The 22,115-nt window shown below is 40.9% G+C and overlaps 1 long non-coding RNA gene across 2 annotated transcripts; it reads left to right on the top strand.

Moving 5' to 3' along the window:
- Positions 1–4,609: 4,609 nt before the first annotated feature.
- LOC132891121 (uncharacterized) lies at positions 4,610–21,864 on the top strand. Of its 2 annotated transcripts, none has more exons than XR_009655277.1 (3): positions 4,610–4,890; positions 12,042–12,115; positions 17,462–21,864. It is a non-coding gene; the product is annotated as an uncharacterized LOC132891121 (long non-coding RNA). The 2 variants fall into 2 exon arrangements; XR_009655276.1 differs by having other exon boundaries at positions 4,610–4,897.
- Positions 21,865–22,115: the final 251 nt, after the last annotated feature.

The raw sequence follows: 22,115 nt of genomic DNA, 5'->3' as shown, positions 1-22,115 counted from the left end.
TCGCAGGCGAGCTGGATCCTATCCCAGCTGACTACGGGCGAAAGGCGGGGTACACCCTGGACAAGTCGCCAGGTCATCACAGGGCTGACACATAGACACAGACAACCATTCACACTCACATTCACACCTACGCTCAATTTAGAGTCACCAGTTAACCTAACCTGCATGTCTTTGGACTGTGGGGGAAACCGGAGCACCCGGAGGAAACCCACGCGGACAACATGCAAACTCCGCACAGAAAGGCCCTCACCGGCCACGGGGCTCGAACCTTCTTGCTGTGAGGCGACAGCACTAACCACTACACCACCGTGCCGCCCTACCCGTGAATAATGGATGGATGGATTATTATGAGAAACATGATTTCATAGTTATGTGATACTAAGACATAATTATGACATATTTAAATAATATTGGCTGGTGTTGAGTGTTCTATCAGATATATTCCATTCAGCTAGCATGATATTGAACAAGTCGAACACAAGTAGCTGAACAGAATATATCTGATATACCACAAACAAAGCCAACTATTATTATTATTATTATTATTATTATTATTATTATTATTATTATAAATACACACTGTCTTTTCCAGTTTTTCAATGTCCATTGATATGTTTTTCTCTTGTAAGCAGAGGGGAACCTTCAGGGCCTTCTAGACCTTCAGAGAAGCCCAAACATATCAGCATTTCAAATGTTATATACAGGTCCTTCTCAAAAAATTAGCATATTGTGATAAAGTTCATTATTTTCTGTAATGTACTCATAAACATTAGACTTTAATATATTTTAGATTCATTACACACAACTGAAGTAGTTCAAGCCTTTTATTGTTTTAATACTGATGATTTTGGCAAAAAAGTAAAGGAAAACCAAAAATCCCTATCTCAAAAAATTAGCATATTTCATCTGACCAATAAAAAAAGTGTTTTTAATACAAAAAAAGTCAACCTTCAAATAATTATGTTCAGTTATGCACTCAATACTTGGTCGGGAATCCTTTGGCAGAAATGACTGCTTCAATGCGACGTGGTATGGAGGCGATCAGCCTGTGGCACTGCTGAGGTGTTATGGAGGCCCAGGATGCTTCGATAGCGGCCTTAAGCTCATCCACAGTGTTGGGTCTGGTGTCTCTCAACTTCCTCTTCACAATACCCCACAGATTCTCTATGGGGTTGAGGTCAGGAGAGTTGGCAGGCCAATTGAGCACAGTAATACCATGGTCAGTAAACCATTTACCAGTGGTTTTGGCACTGTGAGCAGGTGCCAGGTCGTGCTGAAAAATGAAATCTTCATCTCCATAAAGCTTTTCAGCAGATGGAAGCATGAAGTGCTCCAAAATCTCCTGATAGCTAGCTGCATTGACCCTGCCTTTGATAAAACACAGTGGACCAACACCAGCAGCTGACATGGCACCCCAGACCATCACTGACTGTGGGTACTTCACATTGGACTTCAGGCATTTTGGCATTTCCTTCTCCCCAGCCTTCCTCCAGACTCTGGCACCTTGATTTCCGAATGACATGCAAAATTTGCTTTCATCTGAAAAAAGTACTTTGGACCACTGAGCAACAGTCCAGTGCTGCTTCTCTGTAGCCCATTTCCTGCACACGCCTGTGCACGGTGGCTCTGGATGTTTCTACTTCAGACTCAGTCCACTGCTTCCACAGGTCCCCCAAGGTCTGGAATCGGTCATTCTCCACAATCTTCCTCAGGGTCCGGTCACCTCTTCTGGTTGTGCAGTGTTTTCTGCCACACTTTTTCCTTCCCACAGACGTCCCACTGAGGTGCCTTGATACAGCACTCTGGGAACAGCCTATTCGCTCAGAGATTTCTTTCTGCGTCTTACCCTCTTGCTTGAGGGTGTCAATGATGACCTTCTGGACAGCAGTCAGGTCGGCAGTCTTACCCATGATTGCGGTTTTGAGTAATGAACCAGACTGGGAGTTTTTAAAAGCCTCAGGAATCTTTTGCAGGTGTTTAGAGTTAAGTCGTTGATTTAGATGATTAGGTTAATAGCTCGTTTAGAGTACCTTTTCATGATATGCTAATTTTTTGAGATAGGAATTTTGGGTTTTCATGAGCTGTATGCCAAAATAATCAGTATTAAAACAATAAAAGACCTGAAATATTTCAGTTGGTGTGCAATGAATCTAAAATATATGAAAGTTTAATTTTTATCATTACATTATGGAAAATAATGAACTTTATCACAATATGCTAATTTTTTGAGAAGGACCTGTATATAATGTTATACCCCTGTTCTGGGGGAGGAATACTGGTTTACCTCTGTCCGTCCATCCGTCCATCTGTATCTCCGTCCGTCTGAAACACCTTTTTTCTCAGCAATCACAAATCATAGCCACTTGGTACTTGGTACCAAACTTCAGCTTGGGGTTCTATACCATGTATACCATTTTCAGGTCCGTCACACATCGACTTCCTGTTTACCGACTGAATGTATTTATGAAACATGCAGGGTGGATTTTGATGCTATTTGAAGACGCAAAATGCTACTTCAAAATGACAGTTTCCCAGGATGCTGTTTGAAATCCCTGGGGAGAGACATTGCTCTTTACTTATTTGTTTCAGGGTTCATTATTTGTTGAAGTCAACATTCATAATAAGCGTCCTATTCCTTCGACTGCTTACGTTCTGATATAAGCGAGAGCAGGGGAGATACATCAGTGAGCAGTAGCTCATAGTTGAGCTTGTTCATTTCTTTCATTCTTTCATCATTTAATTATAATTATTCTCTTCTAATTCTAATTCGGCCTCATTTTCTATCAAATTAGTTTCAGTTACTGTCCTGAAAACATTAAAATCGAGTTCTCCAATGAGATTGTTTTGTTTGTTGTGTCTTGGCTGAGAAAAGTTTAGAGCTGCTCACTCATTGGTTAGGACTTCATTGCCGGGACAGAAGGCCATGGCAGTGTATGTTTATGTAGGAAGTGACAGATTAATTAATTAATTAACCAAATTTATTGTGGACTTCAGGAAAGGGAGGAAAAGGACTCAACCAACACCAATCACCATCAGAGGCACTGAGGTGGAGGTGGTTGCCAACCATAGGTACCTGGGAGTGCAGCTGGATGGTGGGCTGGATTGGAGGAGTCATATGGAGACTGTGTATAGGAAGGGCCAAAGCCGACTTTATTTTTTAAGAAGGCTGCGATCTTTTAATATCTGTCAGCCCTTACTATGCAGTGTCTACCATTCAGTGGTGGCAAGTGCCCTCTTCTTTGCTGTTGTATGTTGGGGTGTGGGAGCCTGTGCTGCTGACAACAAAAGACTGGACAAGCTAATTAGGAAGGCGGGATCAGTGGTAGGGACTGTTTTCCCAACAATTCAGCAGGTGACAGAGGCCAGATCCCTGAGTAAATTGAGGGCAATTTTGGATAACTCTCAACACCCACTCCATGCCCTGAAAGTGGTTAACAATAGTAGTTAGTCAGAGACTGATTGCACCAATATGTAAAACGGAGAGATTTAGGAAGTCCTTTATACCAGCTGCTATAAGGTTCTATAATGCACAAAAGTAACTGCACTCCTTCTGCTTTAGTATTATTATTTATTTATCTATTTTAACCTAACAGTAGTATTCAATTATTAGAGTTATTGGTGAGGTAATGTGTGATGTGATGTCTGAATGTTGTGCTGCTGTGACACTGTAATTTCCTGTAAAGGATTATTAAAGGATCTATCTATCTATCTATCTATCTATCTATCTATCTATCTATCTATCTATCTATCTATCTATCTATCTATCTATCTATCTAATCAGATTTTAATTTATAGCGGGAAGGACCAAAAATATATATCGCCCTTGGCCATCTCGAAGGCCAACGCGAGCTTAACTGCAAGTCGGCTCAGACAGTGACGATGACCCAAATTACACTGTCAACACAACAAAGGACTTCATCAGGGGAAAAAAGTGTAAGGTTTTAAACTAACCAAGTCCAACACCAGATTTTAACCCAACTGAGCAGCATTTCATCTCCTGAAGAGGAGACTGAATGGAGAAACACCACCCCCAAAACAAACAACTGAACGAAGCTGTGGTGCGAGTCCGGAAAAGGATCACAAAAGAAGAATGAAACAGTTTGGTGATGTCAGTTGTTCACCGGCTTGATGCTGTTATTGGTTGCAAAGGACACGCAACCAAAAAAATAGGTGTTAGTTACTTTAAGACTGTCTGTTCCAATACTTTTAGTCACCTCAAAATTGTGTGTTCTGCCATCAAAGGTGCAATGTTCTAAGTTGTTTAATACGTCGAGATCCTGTAAATGCCAGGAAATGAAAGTTATCGTCTCATATTCATCTTTTGATCTCAAACCCAAATGTCTTCAGTGTGTAGCAAAAACAAGCAAAAACAGCCTTGCTGTTCCAATACTTTGGGACGGGACTGAATGTTTGACTTTAATATATTGCAAGTTATATGCTCACTGGCCACTTTATTAGAAATACCCATCCACGCACCTGCTGTTTTATGCAGTTCTCTAATCAGTCAATCTCTTGATTGGCTGCCATGGGTGTTGGTTTGATCCAGATGGACTGGTTTGAGTATTTCAGAAACTGCTGATCTCCTCCTGGGGTTTTCACACACAACAAACAGTCTCTAGAGTACAAAAAAACACTGAGTGAGCAACAGTTCTGTGCGTGGAAACAAACACCTTGTTGATAAGAGAGGGTCAGAGGAACATGGACAGATTGGTTCAATTTTTATTTATTTATTTTTTGCCAGGAAGGATATAGTAACTCATATAATCGCTCTTTACAATCGTGGTGAGCAGAAAAGCAACTCAGCATGCAACAGAGAGAGAATAACACGTTGGGTTCCACTCCTGCAGCCAAGAACAGGAATCTGAGAATCAAGAACAAGTTCCTCTTGAAGTGAGCGGTGAGCGTATAATGGTTTTAAATATTGTTGTCATGATATTATTGACACTTACTGAGAAATGATACATTTATTTAGAAATCTCATTCTCATCTCATCTCATTATTTCTAGCCGCTTTATCCTGTTCTACAGAGTCGCAGGCGAGCTGGATCCTATCCCAGCTGACTACGGGCGAAAGGCGGGGTACACCCTGGACAAGTCGCCAGGTCATCACAGGGCTGACACATAGACACAGACAACCATTCACACTCACATTCACACCTACGGTCAATTTAGAGTCACCAGTTAACCTAACCTGCATGTCTTTGGACTGTGGGGGAAACCGGAGCACCCGGAGGAAACCCACGCGGACACGGGGAGAACATGCAAACTCTGGACAGAAAGTCCCTCGCCGGCCACGGGGCTCGAACCCGGACCTTCTTGCTGTGAGGCGACAGTGCTAACCACTACACCACCGTGCCGCCCCATTTAGAAATCATGTATTTAAATATAAACCAAGAAGATTTATTGTATATCATGTGTTTATCATACACACTGAATGGCTACAAGGTGATGGAAAAGTAATTGCACTTGTACTTGCAGGCAGGTGTTAACTGCAGGTCAAATTCTTTTTTTTTGCTATTAGCTCCTAAATAATGAATTAAGATTGGCCCTGTCTCTGAGATCAAATAAAAAAAGATAAAATGGAAAATCTAATGAATGAACGATGCTGTAAATTGTTTTCTGACATCCAGAAAAAGGTAACATGAATGTAATATGACATACAATGAAATATATACAGTACAGGCGTCCTAAAGCAAGTTGTGATACTGTTGTGAGATGACGTGTCGCCCCCTGGTGGCTAACAGAAACCTTGACTTCCTTGCTCTATTACCAGTCCAAAACTGGCCGAGTTTCCCAAAAGCATCGTAGCACAAAGATCATTGTTAAATGGCAGCGTGAACAGCACAATGAACTCTCTCTCTCTCTCTCTCTCTCTCTCTCCTAGTTAAGATGCTCTTAGCGTTAAAAGGCTCTTGGAAAACCCACCAGTGGTCTGTTTGCAGAGGAAGCATTTCAACTTTCAAAATTAAAACACATACAGTAAATGAAGACAACTGCTTCTTTCTTCTTCACGTCTCTTTACTATATAATAATAATAATAATAATAATAATAATAATAATCTCATCTCATTATCTCAAGCTGCTTTATCCTGTTCTACAGGGTCACAGGCAAGCTGGAGCCTATCCCAGCTGACTACGGCATAATAATAATCTGCAGAATGCAAGGCAGGTGTTCACAGGTGGTTGGTTTTTGCTTTTTTGTTTTTTCCAGACACCATAATGTTGTTATATAATGACATGAGGTGGCACGGTGGTGTAGTGGTTAGCGCTGTCGCCTCACAGCAAGAAGGTCCGGGTTCGAGCCCCGGGGCCGGCGAGGGCTTTTCTGTGTGGAGTTTGCATGTTCTCCCCGTGTCCGCGTGGGTTTCCTCCGGGTGCTCTGGTTTCCCCCACAGTCCAAAGACATGCAGGTTAGGTTAACTGGTGACTCTAAATTGAGCGTAGGTGTGAATGTGAGTGTGAATGGTTGTCTGTGTCTATGTGTCAGCCCTGTGATGACCTGGCGACTTGTCCAGGGTGTACCCCGCCTTTCGCCCGTAGTCAGCTGGGATAGGCTCCAGCTTGCGTGCGACCCTGTAGAACAGGATAAAGCGGCTAGAGATAATGAGATGAGATGTGAGGCAGAATGTCATGTGCTCCAACATCCTATTAAAGTTACATTACACAGGCATTTAGCAGACACTCTTATCCCAAGCAAGATACAGCATAACCAGAGCAGCCTGGAGTTTGTAGCCTTGCTGAAAAGCACTTCAGCCATTCCTGCTGGTCCAGGGATTTGAACCCACAACCTTTTGGTCCTAAAGCTGCTTCTTTAACCATTAGACCATGGCTTCCCGAGTTAAGATATCCAAAGGGCAGAATTTCACTATATTGTACATGTATACTGTACTGTATGTGACAATAAAAGCTTTATTTTTAATCATATGCCATATACAGTGGTGCTCGAAAGTTTGTGAACCCTTTAGAATTATCTATATTTCTGCATAAATATGACCTAAAACATCATCAGATTTTCACACAAGTCCTAAAAGTAGATCAAGAGAACCCAGTTAAACAAATGAGACAAAAATATTATACTTGGTCATTTATTTATTGAGGAAAATGATCCAATATTACATATCTGTGAGTGGCAAAAGTATGTGAACCTTTGCTTTCAGTATCTGGTGTGACCCCCTTGTGCAGCAATAACTGCAACTAAACGTTTGCGGCAACTGTTGATCAGTCCTGCACACCGGCTTGGAGGAATTTTAGCCCGTTCCTCCGTACAGAACAGCTTCAACTCTGGGATGTTGGTGGGTTTCCTCACATGAACTGCTCGCTTCAGGTCCTTCCACAACATTTCCATTGGATTAAGGTCAGGACTTTGACTTGGCCATTCCAAAACATTAACTTCATTCTTCTTTAACCATTCTTTGGTAGAACGACTTGTGTGCTTAGGGTCGTTGTCTTGCTGCATGACCCACCTTCTCTTGAGATTCAGTTCATGGACAGATGTCCTGACATTTTCCTTTAGAATTCGCTGGTATAATTCAGAATTCATTGTTCCATCAATGATGGCAAGCCATCCTGGCCCAGATGCAGCAAAACAGGCCCAAACCATGATACTACCACCACCATGTTTCACAGATGGGATAAGGTTCTCATGCTGGAATGCAGTGTTTTCCTTTCTCCAAACGTAATGCTTCTCATTTAAACCAAAAAGTTCTATTTTGGTCTCATCCGTCCACAAAACATTTTTCCAATAGCCTTCTGGCTTGTCCACATGATCTTTAGCAAACTGCAGATGAGCAGCAATGTTCTTTTTGGAGAGCAGTGTCTTTCTCCTTGCAACCCTGAAACGCACATCATTGTTGTTCAGTGTTCTCCTGATGGTGGACTCATGAACATTAACATTAGCCAATATGAGAGAGGCCTTCATTTGCTTAGAAGTTACCCTGGGGTCCTTTGTGACCTCACCGACTATTACACACCTTGCTCTTGGAGTGATCTTTGTTGGTCAACCACTCCTGGGGAGGGTAACAATGGTCTTGAATTTCCTCCATTTGTACACAATCTGTCTGACTGTGGATTGGTGGAGTCCAAACTCTTTAGAGATGTTTTTGCAACCTTTTCCAGCCTGATGAGCATCAACAACGTTTTTTCTGAGGTCCTCAGAAATCGTCTTTGTTCGTGCCATGATACACTTCCACAAACGTGTTGTGAAGATCAGACTTTGATAGATCCCTGTTCTTTAAATAAAACAGGGTGCCCACTCACACCTGATTGTCATCCCATTGATTGAAAACACCTGACTCTAATTTCACCTTCAAATTAACTGATAATCCTAGAGGTTCACATACTTTTGCCACTCACAGATATGTAATATTGGATCATTTTCCCAAATAAATAAATGACCAAGTATAATATTTTGTCTCATTTGTTTAACTGGGTTCTCTTTATCTACTGTTAGGACTTGTGTGAAAATCTGATGATGTTTTCGGTCATATTTATGCAGAAATATAGAAAATTCTAAAGGGTTCACAAACTTTCAAGCACCACTGTAAATAAATGGGGATAAATGTTTGGTGACTTTGCCCCAAGATAAGTTTTAAAAACCTTCCCCCCCACACACACTCTCAGAAAATAAAGTACATTATTGTTGTTCCTTTAGGGCTACACCGGCTTGTCACTGGGCCAGTTCCTTCTAAGGTACTTATTTGTACCCTTTATATAGTGCTTTGGAACATACAGTATATATACTTTTTTGACCCTAAAAAGGTACATATAGTTACCTTAAGGTCTAATAATGAGCCTTAGAGGGTACATCAGTGTAAATTGTACCTTGGGGGACAGCAGGGGCGCCACGGGGGGTAATAGGATGATTCTAGCATTGACAGAGGGCCCTGAGAGGACAATATTAATATTATTCCTATGTGTAAGTTCATTTAATTAAAATATTTTTCATAATTTCGTCTCTTAAAATAAGCAAATACAACAACCTTCTGGTTTGTTTTTCCATTTTCCGCAAAATTATTCGAATAGATCCAATCCAGCACTAACATTAGCTGCACTGTAGAAGCAGAATTGATGGTGAACCATCAGTAGATTGACACCATGATGAAGAAATCGGGTTACCGGAAACGTAAAGAGAGGCAATAGAAAGCTGAGAAAGAGAAAAAAGATCTGACAGTTAGTCACCCAGTTTTTTTCTGAAGAAAGGTGGCCTATACGTTTATTCACTGACCTTCTTTCGGTGGCTATTAACCTAACATGCTACAGTAACGTTAACGCTACAGAAGATTATTATTGTAGCTAAACCGCTGCTTTGATGATCAAGTTAACAACTTAATTTACAATGCAGTGTCATTTTACTTAAATATGTCATAGGTTACCTTTATTGCCACTGAAAATGAGACGAGTAATGAATGTAATTTTGGTCTCCAAAGAGCTCAGTGAATTTGTAAGTTCGCTATACAGCTCGTGCACCAGCTAGGTGAAGACGCATGCTAGTAACTAGCGTGTTCACTCATGAGGTCTGACCTCAACATGCATAGATGCAGCCTCAGCATTAGTAAACCCTCCCTCGAACCCCCTCCCAGTTGAAGCAGAAGGAGGCGAGCAGTATTTTGTTGATAATGTATTTACAGAGCAATCTGTGAACAAAGGGCTTTAGGGTTAAGGCTCATGCAGACCGATGTTTAGTATTTATGCTGCTTTAACCATGTGAGCAGCTAGCTATCGCAAGCAAGTACGATTTTAGCTCATAACGTTCATATAGACATTCCGTTAATGAAATGGAGAAAAACTGGCTAAAAAAGATTGTTAGATAGCTTGACTTAAAATGTAAAGGTGATAATGCTATTGCCACTTTTAAGATCACCCTTTTGTTTCCCTTTATGATCAGCTAATGTTACGAACCAAGCATGCAGCTCATTCCATCCAAATGTTAATAACACATACACATAGATCTCACAACACACTGTGGTAGTACAATTATATGACAGATTCTGAATTATGTACCTTATGGTTAAGGTTATGGATAGTTTAGAGCCTCTTCAAGCCATGATTTTACTACCAAGAAGGTTCGGCGTCTGTCTTTTGGCATTTGAATCCTTGGTGATAAACAATCTTTATCTACAACCCCGATTCCAAAAAAGTTGGGACAAAGTACAAATTGTAAATAAAAACGGATTGTAATGATGTGGAAGTTTCAAAATTCCATATTTTATTCAGAATAGAACATGGATGACATATCAAATGTTTAAACTGAGAAAATGTATCATTTAAAGAGAAAAATTAGGTGATTTTAAATTTCATGACAACAACACATCTCAAAAAAGTTGGGACAAGGCCATGTTTCCCACTGTGAGACATCCCCTTTTCTCTTTACAACAGTCTGTAAACGTCTGGGGACTGAGGAGACAAGTTGCTCAAGTTTAGGGATAGGAATGTTAACCCATTCTTGTCTAATGTAGGATTCTAGTTGCTCAACTGTCTTAGGTCTTTTTTGTCGTATCTTCCGTTTTATGATGCGCCAAATGTTTTCTATGGGTGAAAGATCTGGACTGCAGGCTGGCCAGTTCAGTACCCGGACCCTTCTTCTACGCAGCCATGATGCTGTAATTGATGCAGTATGTGGTTTGGCATTGTCATGTTGGAAAATGCAAGGTGTTCCCTGAAAGAGACGTCGTCTGGATGGGAGCATATGTTGCTCTAGAACCTGGATATACCTTTCAGCATTGATGGTGTCTTTCCAGATGTGTAAGCTGCCCATGCCACACGCACTAATGCAACCCCATACCATCAGAGATGCAGGCTTCTGAACTGAGCGCTGATAACAACTTGGGTCGTCCTTCTCCTCTTTAGTCCGAATGACACGGCGTCCCTGATTTCCATAAAGAACTTCAAATTTTGATTCGTCTGACCACAGAACAGTTTTCCACTTTGCCACAGTCCATTTTAAATGAGCCTTGGCCCAGAGAAGACGTCTGCGCTTCTGGATCATGTTTAGATACGGCTTCTTCTTTGAACTATGGAGTTTTAGCTGGCAACGGCGGATGGCACGGTGAATTGTGTTCACAGATAATGTTCTCTGGAAATACTCCTGAGCCCATTTTGTGATTTCCAATACAGAAGCATGCCTGTATGTGATGCAGTGCCGTCTAAGGGCCCGAAGATCACGGGGACCCAGTATGGTTTTCCGGCCTTGACCCTTACGCACAGAGATTCTTCCAGATTCTCTGAATCTTTTGATGATATTATGCACTGTAGATGATGATATGTTCAAACTCTTTGCAATTTTACACTGTCGAACTCCTTTCTGATATTGCTCCACTATTTGTCGGCGCAGAATTAGGGGGATTGGTGATCCTCTTCCCATCTTTACTTCTGAGAGCCGCTGCCACTCCAAGATGCTCTTTTTATACCCAGTCATGTTAATGACCTATTGCCAATTGACCTAATGAGTTGCAATTTGGTCCTCCAGCTGTTCCTTTTTTGTACCTTTAACTTTTCCAGCCTCTTATTGCCCCTGTCCCAACTTTTTTGAGATGTGTTGCTGTCATGAAATTTCAAATGAGCCAATATTTGGCATGAAATTTCAAAATGTCTCACTTTCGACATTTGATATGTTGTCTATGTTCTATTGTGAATACAATATCAGTTTTTGAGATTTGTAAATTAGTGCATTACATTTTTATTTACAATTTGTACTTTGTCCCAACTTTTTTGGAATTGGGGTTGTATATATACAGATAGACAGAGAGAGAGCGGTGGCCACAATTATCGACAGTCCATAATTATCAACACCTTTTCAGATTTAACAATAAAAAACAATTTTACAAAGGTGAGTTTCAGTTCCAACAGTTATTATTGGTTAATTAATCAACCTGAAGACCCGCCTCACCCTCACCTTTTGATCTTGATCTTGTTTGCTGCCTAGCTCGATTAGCTTTTCAGTTATTTCTAGGCAGCATCATACTATTTGTCTGTTTTATGTTTATGTTATTTGTAAATTTTAGTGTTTAGTATGAAATAAAGATATCTTCTTGTTGTCTGACACAGCTTGTTACCTGAGATGGAATATTTTTCAGCACGATCAGCAATTTCTTTGGAAAACCCGGACGTTATCATCGCAGGTAAGCATGCTGGAAAGATCATGGACATGTTGTTACTGATCAAATTCACCAATATTTCATGATCTCCTCATCAAAACCTATTTTGTTTCTTACTCTTTCATTTGACAGCCACCATTTTGTATCTAAACGTGCGTTTGAGACGTCACGTAAGGTGTTGATAATAGTGACCACTTTCACCGGTGTCCACCATTATCGACACCCTGTGGAATTAAGGTTCACTTACAACAGTTATGGATCGATCTTTGTGTAACGTTGAAGTAGATGAAGAGCTTTAAAAAAATAAAAGTGCTGTGATTTATAATATTTTTTTTCTGATTCATAACAGAATGGAATGTTTATAGAGTATTTAGAATCTGATTGCAGTAAATAGAATTAGAGCAGAATTAAATTCTTAACATATAAAAAATTACATGCTTGAAATATTCAGATTTTTCTATTCCATTCAGATTTTTTTTTGCAGTATGTTGTAAATATCCACCACATATTACAATATCAGGAGACATTTTATATTTTGGTTCAAGGAATGACATGCGACCTTTGACCTGGATGTTCATGTGGTTACGATGTCGATTCCCTGTTGATATTTATCGGTAAACTACAAAACTAGAAATTAATACAAACAACAATGAATTATTAACAAACTGTGATCTACAAAAATACTTAGAAAGTGGAACAAAATGATTTTCTGACGCAGGTTAAACATTATCAGTTCATTTGTTTACAAACATTAGAATTACTTCCTCATTTACGTAAACACCGACATCCATATATTTATATAAAAGATATTTTGTACTAAATATAAGTCTATGTAAAACAAATTTTAAATAAAAACAATGTTTTGTTAACTTAATTCCACATACCCATTATTTTTTAACAAATAATCATCTGGATGTCGATAATTGTGGACAAAGGTGTCAATAATTGTGGAACGGTGTCGGTAACTGTGGACAAAAGTGTCGATAATTGTGGAACGGTGTCATGTGATCTAATAAGCTAATGGCCCTTTTCCACTACCGTTTTTCAGCTCACTTCACCTCACTTCAGCCCGACACGGCTCGCGTTTCGACTACCTCAGAGCAGCACGACTCAGCTCGCTTCAGCCCTACTCAGCACCCAAAACTCGCACGGTTTTGGAGTGGGGCTGAAGCGAGCCAAACCGTGCCAAGTGAGGCTGGGGGCATGAGGAGACACTCCCCTGTGCACTGATTGGTGAGGAGGAGTGTCCTCACATGCCCACACATGCCCCGCTGGGATCTGTAAACACCGTAAACCCGGAAGAAGAAGAATTACGAATTACGAGAATTTCTGAAGCCTTATGCGCCTCGCCTCATCTATATGCTCTTGCCAGTATCTGTTGCCGTTGTCGGTGACAACAAGCCACAGCACCAAGACCAGCAACACTAACGACTCCATGTCCTCCATGTTTATTGTTTACTATCCGGGTCGTGAGACTACCGCTTAAAAGGTCACTGATGTCACTGTTTGCGCCACCTAACGACATCACGTGACGTCCATCCACTTTCGCTAACTCCACCCAATGTGTCCACCCACTTCCAGCCAGCACGGTTCAGCGCAGTTGTAGTCGAAATGCAACTCTAACAGCCCCACTCAGCTCGACTCAGCCCAACTCAGCACAGCACGGCTCAGCCCAACTCAGCCGCGTCGGTAGTGGAAAAGCGGCATATGTAATCGGGAATCAACTCATTTTTTTTTCCAGTGGAAGTTTGAGCAGTTATTCATGCACAATTTACGTATTGAAAGTCTTTTCTACTTTTGCAACAGCCAAAAGATCGTTAAGGCATCGATAATTGTAGCCACCACTACGGGGTGGGGCAATATTATATTCTTTCATAGGGTCCAAAATTTCTAATGGCACCCCTAGGGGACAGAAATGGACTCCTACTGTACCCCTATTTCTGACAGCACAGGCCATACTTTTACTATGCATGCACAAGGTTGCTATGAAGTCGCTATACTTCTATTACGCATGTGCAATTGTGTGTTTGCATCAATACAACAAAACTATCGGCTTAACATGCTTCCTGGTTTGGAGATGATTGGCTTTTTGGGGAGAGGGCCGGAATATATGCGTACAATCGCCATATTTGGCATTAAGGACTTTTCTTATAGATTTCTATCCAGGCTTGTTTCCTCCTGTATAACATCCCTGGTGATGCTACCTGATGGACTACCATCCCATATGTTTGTTTGGTTTTGGTTGGTTGGTTCATTTCAAATTACATTTACATTGTCATTAACTGTACAACCACTAACTGGTATTAGTACTTAATTTGTCTTTCCCCAACATGCAATTATAGGCACTTACACACCTCACTTTCTCCAATGTACAGTACTGGTGCTTGCCTGTTTTGGTTCTCAGTCATCCAGGTCATCGTAAACCATAGCTGCTAAAGAAGGTGACTGGACTTGCTTGAAATCCTTGAAGACATTTCACCGCTCATCTGAAAGGTTCTGTCTGACTAGTGGGGAGTTCCAGGTATTTATCCTCTAGTGGACCAAAAGCAACCCTAAGAAGAGTCGTTGAGGTCACATGGGTCGTTGACCCTCTCCGTTGTCCTGTAGGTGTTTGGGTCCCTGGGGGCCAGGTGTGAATGATGTTAGCAGCCTAGAGGGTCATTAGGGTGATCTGTGGGTTGCTGACTTCAAAGACTCACATGATGGCAGAGAGAGCCAACCTCCAGTGACCCTAAAGCCCAGTGCACATGAGCGATTTTCCATTGCTTGGTCGTACAACTTTTTGACGCAAGCGAAAAATTGCTTCGTGTGCAGATATTTGTGATAGATTGCAGGTATAAAACATGCTTGATATTCTGTGACAAAAAAATCACCAGTTGCTGACTTGTTGCAGAGATAACGCCGCGTGTGCGTGTCTTTGCAATAACAAAGCAATCACCTCCAAAGGCTAAGTTAATCTCCGCCCGCGAAGTAGTCACATGATTTACACGTGACTTGCATCCCCCTCCCTAAATCACCCACTGGTCGCAGATAACACGCACACACAGCTACCCAAGAGGGGAAACTTGCATCCAAAAATCGCAATACGCTTGCGACGAGAAGTCACCTGTGTGTGCCGGGCTTAACACCTACAGGACGACTGAGAGGGTCAATGACCCATGTGACCTCAACGACTCTCATCAGGGTTGCTTTTGGTCCACTAGAGGATAAATACCTGGAACTCCTTGCTAGTCAGACAGAACTGAAGAAGCCTTTCGGATGAGAGGCGAACCGTCTTCAAGGATTTCAAGCAAGTCCAGTCGCCTTCTTTGGTACCTACAGAGTACTGGCACTTGCACTACCCCCCCCCCCCCCCCCAAGTTAATACATGCACAGACTTTCTCTTATATAAGACTTTTAATTTCATTTCTATTTTATATTTATGACTTTTACTTTCTATATCACTATTCTTGGAGGCACGGTGGTGTAGTGGTTAGTGCTGTCGCCTCACAGCAAGAAGGTCCGGGTTCGAGCCCCGTGGCCGGCGAGGGCCTTTCTGTGTGGAGTTTGCATGTTCTCCCCGTGTCCGCATGGGTTTCCTCCGGGTGCTCCGGTTTCCGCCACAGTCCAAAGACATGCAGGTTCGGTTAGCTGGTGACTCTAAATTGAGCGTAGGTGTGAATGTGAGTGTGAATGGTTGTCTGTGTCTATGTGTCAGCCCTGTGATGACCTGGCGACTTGTCCAGGGTGTACCCCGCCTTTCGCCCGTAGTCAGCTGGGATAGGCTCCAGCTTGCCTGTGACCCTGTAGGACAGGATAAAGCGGCTAGAGATAATGAGATGAGATGAGATCACTATTCTTTTAAACTTCTGAAGGACTCCAATGATGAGAGACTTGTTTCTGGTTCTTCTCTCGTCCAATGCATTTCATTGTAATGTTGTAATTTTGACCCTGTGTTAACTTACATCTCATCTCATCTCATCTCATTATCTGTATCCGCTTTATCCTGTCCTACAGGGTCACAGGCAAGCTGGAGCCTATCCCAGCTGACTACGGGCAAAAGGCGGGGTACACCCTGGACAAGTCGCCAGGTCATCACAGGGCTGACACACAGACACAGACAACCATTCACACTCACATTCACACCTACGCTCAATTTAGAGTCACCAGTTAACCTAACCTGCATGTCTTTGGACTGTGGGAGAAACCGGAGCACCCAGAGGAAACCCACGCGGACACAGGGAGAGCATGCAAACTCAGCACAGAAAGGCCCTCGCCGGCCACGGGGCTCGAACCCGGACCTTCTTGCTGTGAGGCGACAGCGCTAACCACTACACCACCGTGCCACCCGTTAACTTATATATGACAAATAAAACTGAACTGAACTGAAGTAACTTGGAAAATGTGCAAAAGGAACTGCTGAAGTGCTCACTGGGAAATGAACATTTCAACAATGCATAAACAGTAATGAGAGTCAGCATTGATCCGATAGCAAGAATCAGTATCAGGCCAATACCTCTGATACGGCGGATCAGATATTGGAAAAAAGCATATCAGATATCAGACCCTATAACTAATGGCAAAGATTAGAATTGGATTTAGAAAAGTAAAAAACTGGACGTATTTACAAATATAAAAAAATTTGGCTGTTTTTTTTTTGTCTATTGTTAGGATTCATTTGTATTATATTTATACTTTATTCTTTATTATATTTATTGTACTTTGTTGTATTATATTGTTGATATGAAAACAATATCGGATGGGTGTTGATATTGACTCGTACTCAATGTTTATCAAGAAAATAAAAAAAGCTGCACCATATCATCTCTAAGAATAATTAAAATAATTTCAGAATTTTTAAAATAAGCAGTTAACAAGAATGACACGGTCAGTCCAGGTGTACAAACGTACTTACAATACGCACTCGGTGTACAGTATGTAAGTGTAAAATGTTACCGTTGATATTGACTGGAGAGAAATTGCCCATCTTTACTGTCTGAGCTGCAGTGAGACGCTCATGTGGGGACAGAGATTTTGCTTCAATCTTAATGAAGTTTGAAGATCCGAGCTGGGGTGCAGGTGTTAAACCAGGGTGTGTGTATAATGTGGTGCAGAACCCTTTGATGCTTGCAGGAACAGGAAGTCAGTGATGAGACTTCAGGTATTGCTTCACGAGAAGCTCTGTAGAGGAGATGTGGATGAAAAAAGACCAGCAAGTAGAGTTGAAACGTTAAAAACAACAACACAAGAGTCTTAATGATGGAACCTGATGTAAAGGACAGTTATTGTCTTTTAGTTGGCACTAGGACACATTCCTACATCGATGTGACTGATGGCTCTTGAGCTATTGTTGTTGGATTTTTTTTTCTTTTTTCCTGGCTGCTACTTCAGCAGTTTAGTGTCTTCACTGGCAGACGTTCTGGCAAACAGAGGAGCTTCTTTCATCACAGGCTGTAGGAGATCTTTGCTGCCTCATGGGTAGACCATATCGCCTACAGAAACAAAGCCATGTCTGTAGAATCAAGCCTCCTGTTTGGCAGAGAAGAAAGTGTGTTTCAGCTCCAGGAAAGTTTCCCTTTAGCAAATCCAACAGCCGCAGGGAGACGATGGAAGTGGCCCTGTACGCCTTTTTTTTTAAACTTATTTCTTCTAATTCTTTGGTTAGATCACCATTGTGAACACCACCATGATCAAATGTCCTTTCATGACTTTCATTACTCCACCTACTCAGAACAGCTGTCATAACTTCATGACTATATTCTACTGCTTAGCTATGTAGCATGCTAGGTAGCGAGCTAATTAATAATTTACGTAACATATCACTGCAGAATGTACTGTATGCACATGCTTTGCTTTTCAATCTCTGTTATACAATGCAATTTGCCACATAGACATATGTGTGACACACTTCTAAGTTAAAAAAACAAAAAAACAAAGCAACAACCCTTTTTGATGTATATTCAAATAACTACAATACAAACACAAGGTAATTAATGTTCAAACTGTTAAAATTTATTGTTTTGGTTTTTTTTTTTTGGTAAATACCCGCTCGTTCTGAATTTAATGCCTCCAACACATTTGAAAGCAGTTGGGACAGAGTTATGTTCACCACTGTGTTACATCACCTTTTCTTTTAAAGGAGAACTGAAGTCATTTTTAAACTTGCTTTATTTCTTAATTAACGTGTTATTCAATTACGTTTTCGGTTTTAGTAACCTTATATCGTGACTCGTATTGGCAACTAATCGCAATTAAATATTATACTTATCCGCCTATTCATTTTTTAGCCATGTTTAATTTAGTTCATTTGGTCCACGGCAGGCGTCGCTTATCCACACGATCTTCACGAGACTTGTGCGAGACTTCGAAGCGTGAAGTGTCAGTGCCGCCATTTTGAAAACTGTTTTCCAAATGAAATATTGCACAAAAACGAGTTTAAATGACAATTACTACCTACTTTTTTCAAACTTTCCTGATTGCTATCAAAACAAACAAAACTTCCGGCTTGATTACATCAGCATTCGAAAGACAGCGTGCGCATCTTTTGACAACGTTGGCAGATGTCGGTCACTTTGATTTCCGTTGTACGTTTTACTTCCGTCCTACGATGTCTCGCACAGGTCTCAACGAATCTCGTTTACGGCCGTCACTTTGATATATGGACTGATATATTACAGAGCATATTTCAAACACTCATAACTTGCTATAGCAGCGACAAAATATCGATCAAAAATGCATTCCGATATTTAATAAAATGACATAGAATTTTGATAATAAAAAATTTTGCCTTCAGTTCTCCTTTAACAACACTCACTAAGAATTTGGGAACTAAGGACACTAATTGTTGAAGTTTTGAAAGTGAAATTCTTGCTTGATATACAACTTCAGTTGTTCAATAGTTCGGAGTCTCCATTGTCGTATTTTGCACTTCATAATGTGCCACACATTTTCAATGAGAGGCAGGCAGGCCAGTTTAGCACTTGCACTCTTTTATTATGAAGACATGCTGTTGGAACACGTACAGAATGTAGCTTGGTGTTATCTTGCTGGAATAAGCAGGGACGTCCATGAAAAAGACATCATCTGGATGGCAGCATGTTGCTCCAAAACCTGTCTGTACCTTTCAGCATTAATGGTGCCGTCACAGAGGTACAAGTTACCATGAGCACTAACACATCACTATACCATCACAGATGCTGGCTTTTGAATTTCGTGTTTGTAACAATTTGGATGGTCCTTTTCATCTTTACTGTGTGGGACAAAATGGCAATGATTTCCAAAAACAATCTGAAATGCGGACTCGTCAGACCACAGCACACTTTTCCACTTTGCGTCCTTCCATCTTAGATGAGCTTGAACCCAGAAAATTTGGCGGTGTTTCGAGATGTTGTTGATATATAGCTTTCACTTTGCACGGTAGCGTGCCTGAGCTCATGTAGTAATATCCTTAATACAGTCATATTAGTTTTATCAGTTTGACCTGAGGGGTCAAATGTCACGGGCATTCACTGTTGGTTTTTGGCCTTGCCTCTTATGTGCCAAGATTTTTCTGGATTCTCTGAATCTTTTGATGATGTTATGGATTGTTGATGGTGAAATCCTTAAATTCGTTGCAAGTGTACTTTGAGAAACATTGTTCTTAAACCTTTGGACTGTTTGCCCACGCAGCTTTTCACAAACTGGTGAACCTCGACCCTTCCTTGCTTCTGAATGACTAAAACTTTCCAATAACCAATTAACCTTTTTACCTGTAAAATGTTCCAAACAGATGTTTTTTGAGCTTCAACAACTTTTCCAGTCTTTTGTTGCCCTGTCCCAACCTTTTTTTGGAATGTGTTGCAGTCATCAAATTCAGAATGAGTGTACAGTGTCTTGCAAAAGTATTCATCCCCCTTGGTGTTTGTCCTGTTTTGTCGCATTACAAGCTGAAATTAAAATGGATTTTTGGAGGGTTAGAACCATTTGATTTACACAACATGCCGACCACTTTAAAGGTAAGATGAAAAAACAGAAATCTGTAGTGTGCATAGGTATTCACCCCCTTTTGTATGAAACCCCTAAATAAGAGCTGGTCCAAACAATTCACTTCATAAGTCACATAATTAGTTGATTAAGATCCACCTGTGTGCAATCAAAGTGTCACATGATCTGTCACATGATGTCTGTATAAATCACCCTGTTCTGGAAGGACCCTGACTCTGCTACACTACTAAGCAAGCAACATGAAAACCAAGGAGCCTCCAAACAGGTCAGAGACAAAGTTGTGAAGTATGGATCAGGGTTGGGTCATAAAAAATATCTCAAACTTTGAATATCCCACAGAGCTCCATTAAATCCATTATAGCAAAATGGAAAGAATATGGCACCACTACAAACCTGACAAGAGAAGGCCCCGCCCACCAAAACTCACAGACCGGGCAAGGAGGGCATTAATCAGAGATGCAACAAAGACACCAAAGATAACACTGAAGGAGCTGCAAAGATCCACAGCGGAGATGGGAGTCTCTGTCCATAGGACCACTTTAAGCCGTACACTCCACAGAGTGGGGCTTTATGGAAGAGTGGCCAGAAAAAAGCCATTGCTTAAGAAAACCCGTTTGGAGTTTGCCCAACAGCATGTGGCAGACTCCCCAAACACATGGAAGAAGATTCTCTGGTCAGATGAGACTAAAATTGATCTTTTTGGCCATAATGGGAAATGCTATGTGTGGCACAAACCCAACATCCTGAGAACACCATTCTTACAGTGAAGCATGGTGGTGGCAGCATCATGCCGTGGGGCTGTTTTTCATCTGCAGGGACTGGAAAGCTGGTCAGGACTGAAGGAAAGATGGATGGCACTAAATACAGAGCAATTCTGGAGGAAAGCCTGTTTGACTCAGCCAGAGGTTTGAGACTGGGATGAAGGTTCACGTTCCAGCAGGACAATGACCCTAAACATACTGTGAAAGCTACAGTGGAGTGGTTTAAAGGGAAACATTTAAATGTCTTGGAATGGCCTAATCAAAGCCCAGACCTCAATCCAATTGAGAATCTGTGGCATAACTTGAAGATTGCTGTACACCAACACAACCCATCTAACTTGAAGGAGTTGGAGCAGTTTTGCCTTGAGGAATGGGCAAAAATCTAGATGGGCTAGATGTGCTAAGCTAATAGAGACATACTCCAAGAGACTTGCAGCTGTAATTGCAGCAAAAGGTGGCTCTACAAAGTATTGACTTTGGGGGTGAATACCGGACAAACAGGGCAAACACCAAAGGGGATGAATATTTTTGCATGACACTGTATATTTACAATAAAGTTTATCAGTTTGAACAATGAATATCTTGTCTTTGTATTGTATTGAATTGAATATGGGTTGAAACAGATTTGCAAATCATTACATTCTGATCGTATTTACATTTTACACAACGTCCCAACTTTTTTGGAATTGGGGTTGTATTTAATACATTGTGCATATTCCATTTCTAACCCTTTAGTGTGTATATGACTTTGTTTGTTTATTTATTTGCATAATGACATAAATTACATTTCTTCTGATGGGGTGGACGGCCCAACTTTCTGGAGATATACTGCCCCCTGTTTGTCTGGAGTATGAATTTGACAGGTGGTCAATTCTTACATAATAGCACCTTTAATGTAAATTATTCATGCTCATTTACAGTGAGTGTCTATGATGATTAGTCATAATATTTTGTGATGTGGGGTATTAACTGCATGTTTAATTTTAAAACTTTTTTATCTATAATGCACTTTTTTTTATCACAATTGTTTCACATCAACAAACATACACCTCATCCAACATTTCTGTTTGGAAATTAAGTAGTTTGGTTGGATTTAAATCAATGTTCATGTTTTGCCTGTTTTATTTCCTGGCTAAAGATTATAAATGATGGATAAAGTGATAAATCTCAGTGGTACAGCATACACTTTCATCCCTAACAAAATCTATTAAAAAAAAATAAAGCTGTTTGTGTTACATGTAAGGAATTGTGTATTTCTAATACCACCTACTGATGTATAAACTGTATGTAATGGTTTTTCT

This window comes from Neoarius graeffei, chromosome 9 (genome assembly GCF_027579695.1).
Source record: "Neoarius graeffei isolate fNeoGra1 chromosome 9, fNeoGra1.pri, whole genome shotgun sequence".
Taxonomy (NCBI): domain Eukaryota; kingdom Metazoa; phylum Chordata; class Actinopteri; order Siluriformes; family Ariidae; genus Neoarius; species Neoarius graeffei.
Note: the sequence above shows the minus strand (reverse complement) of the source record. Positions and strands in the feature narration are given on the sequence as shown.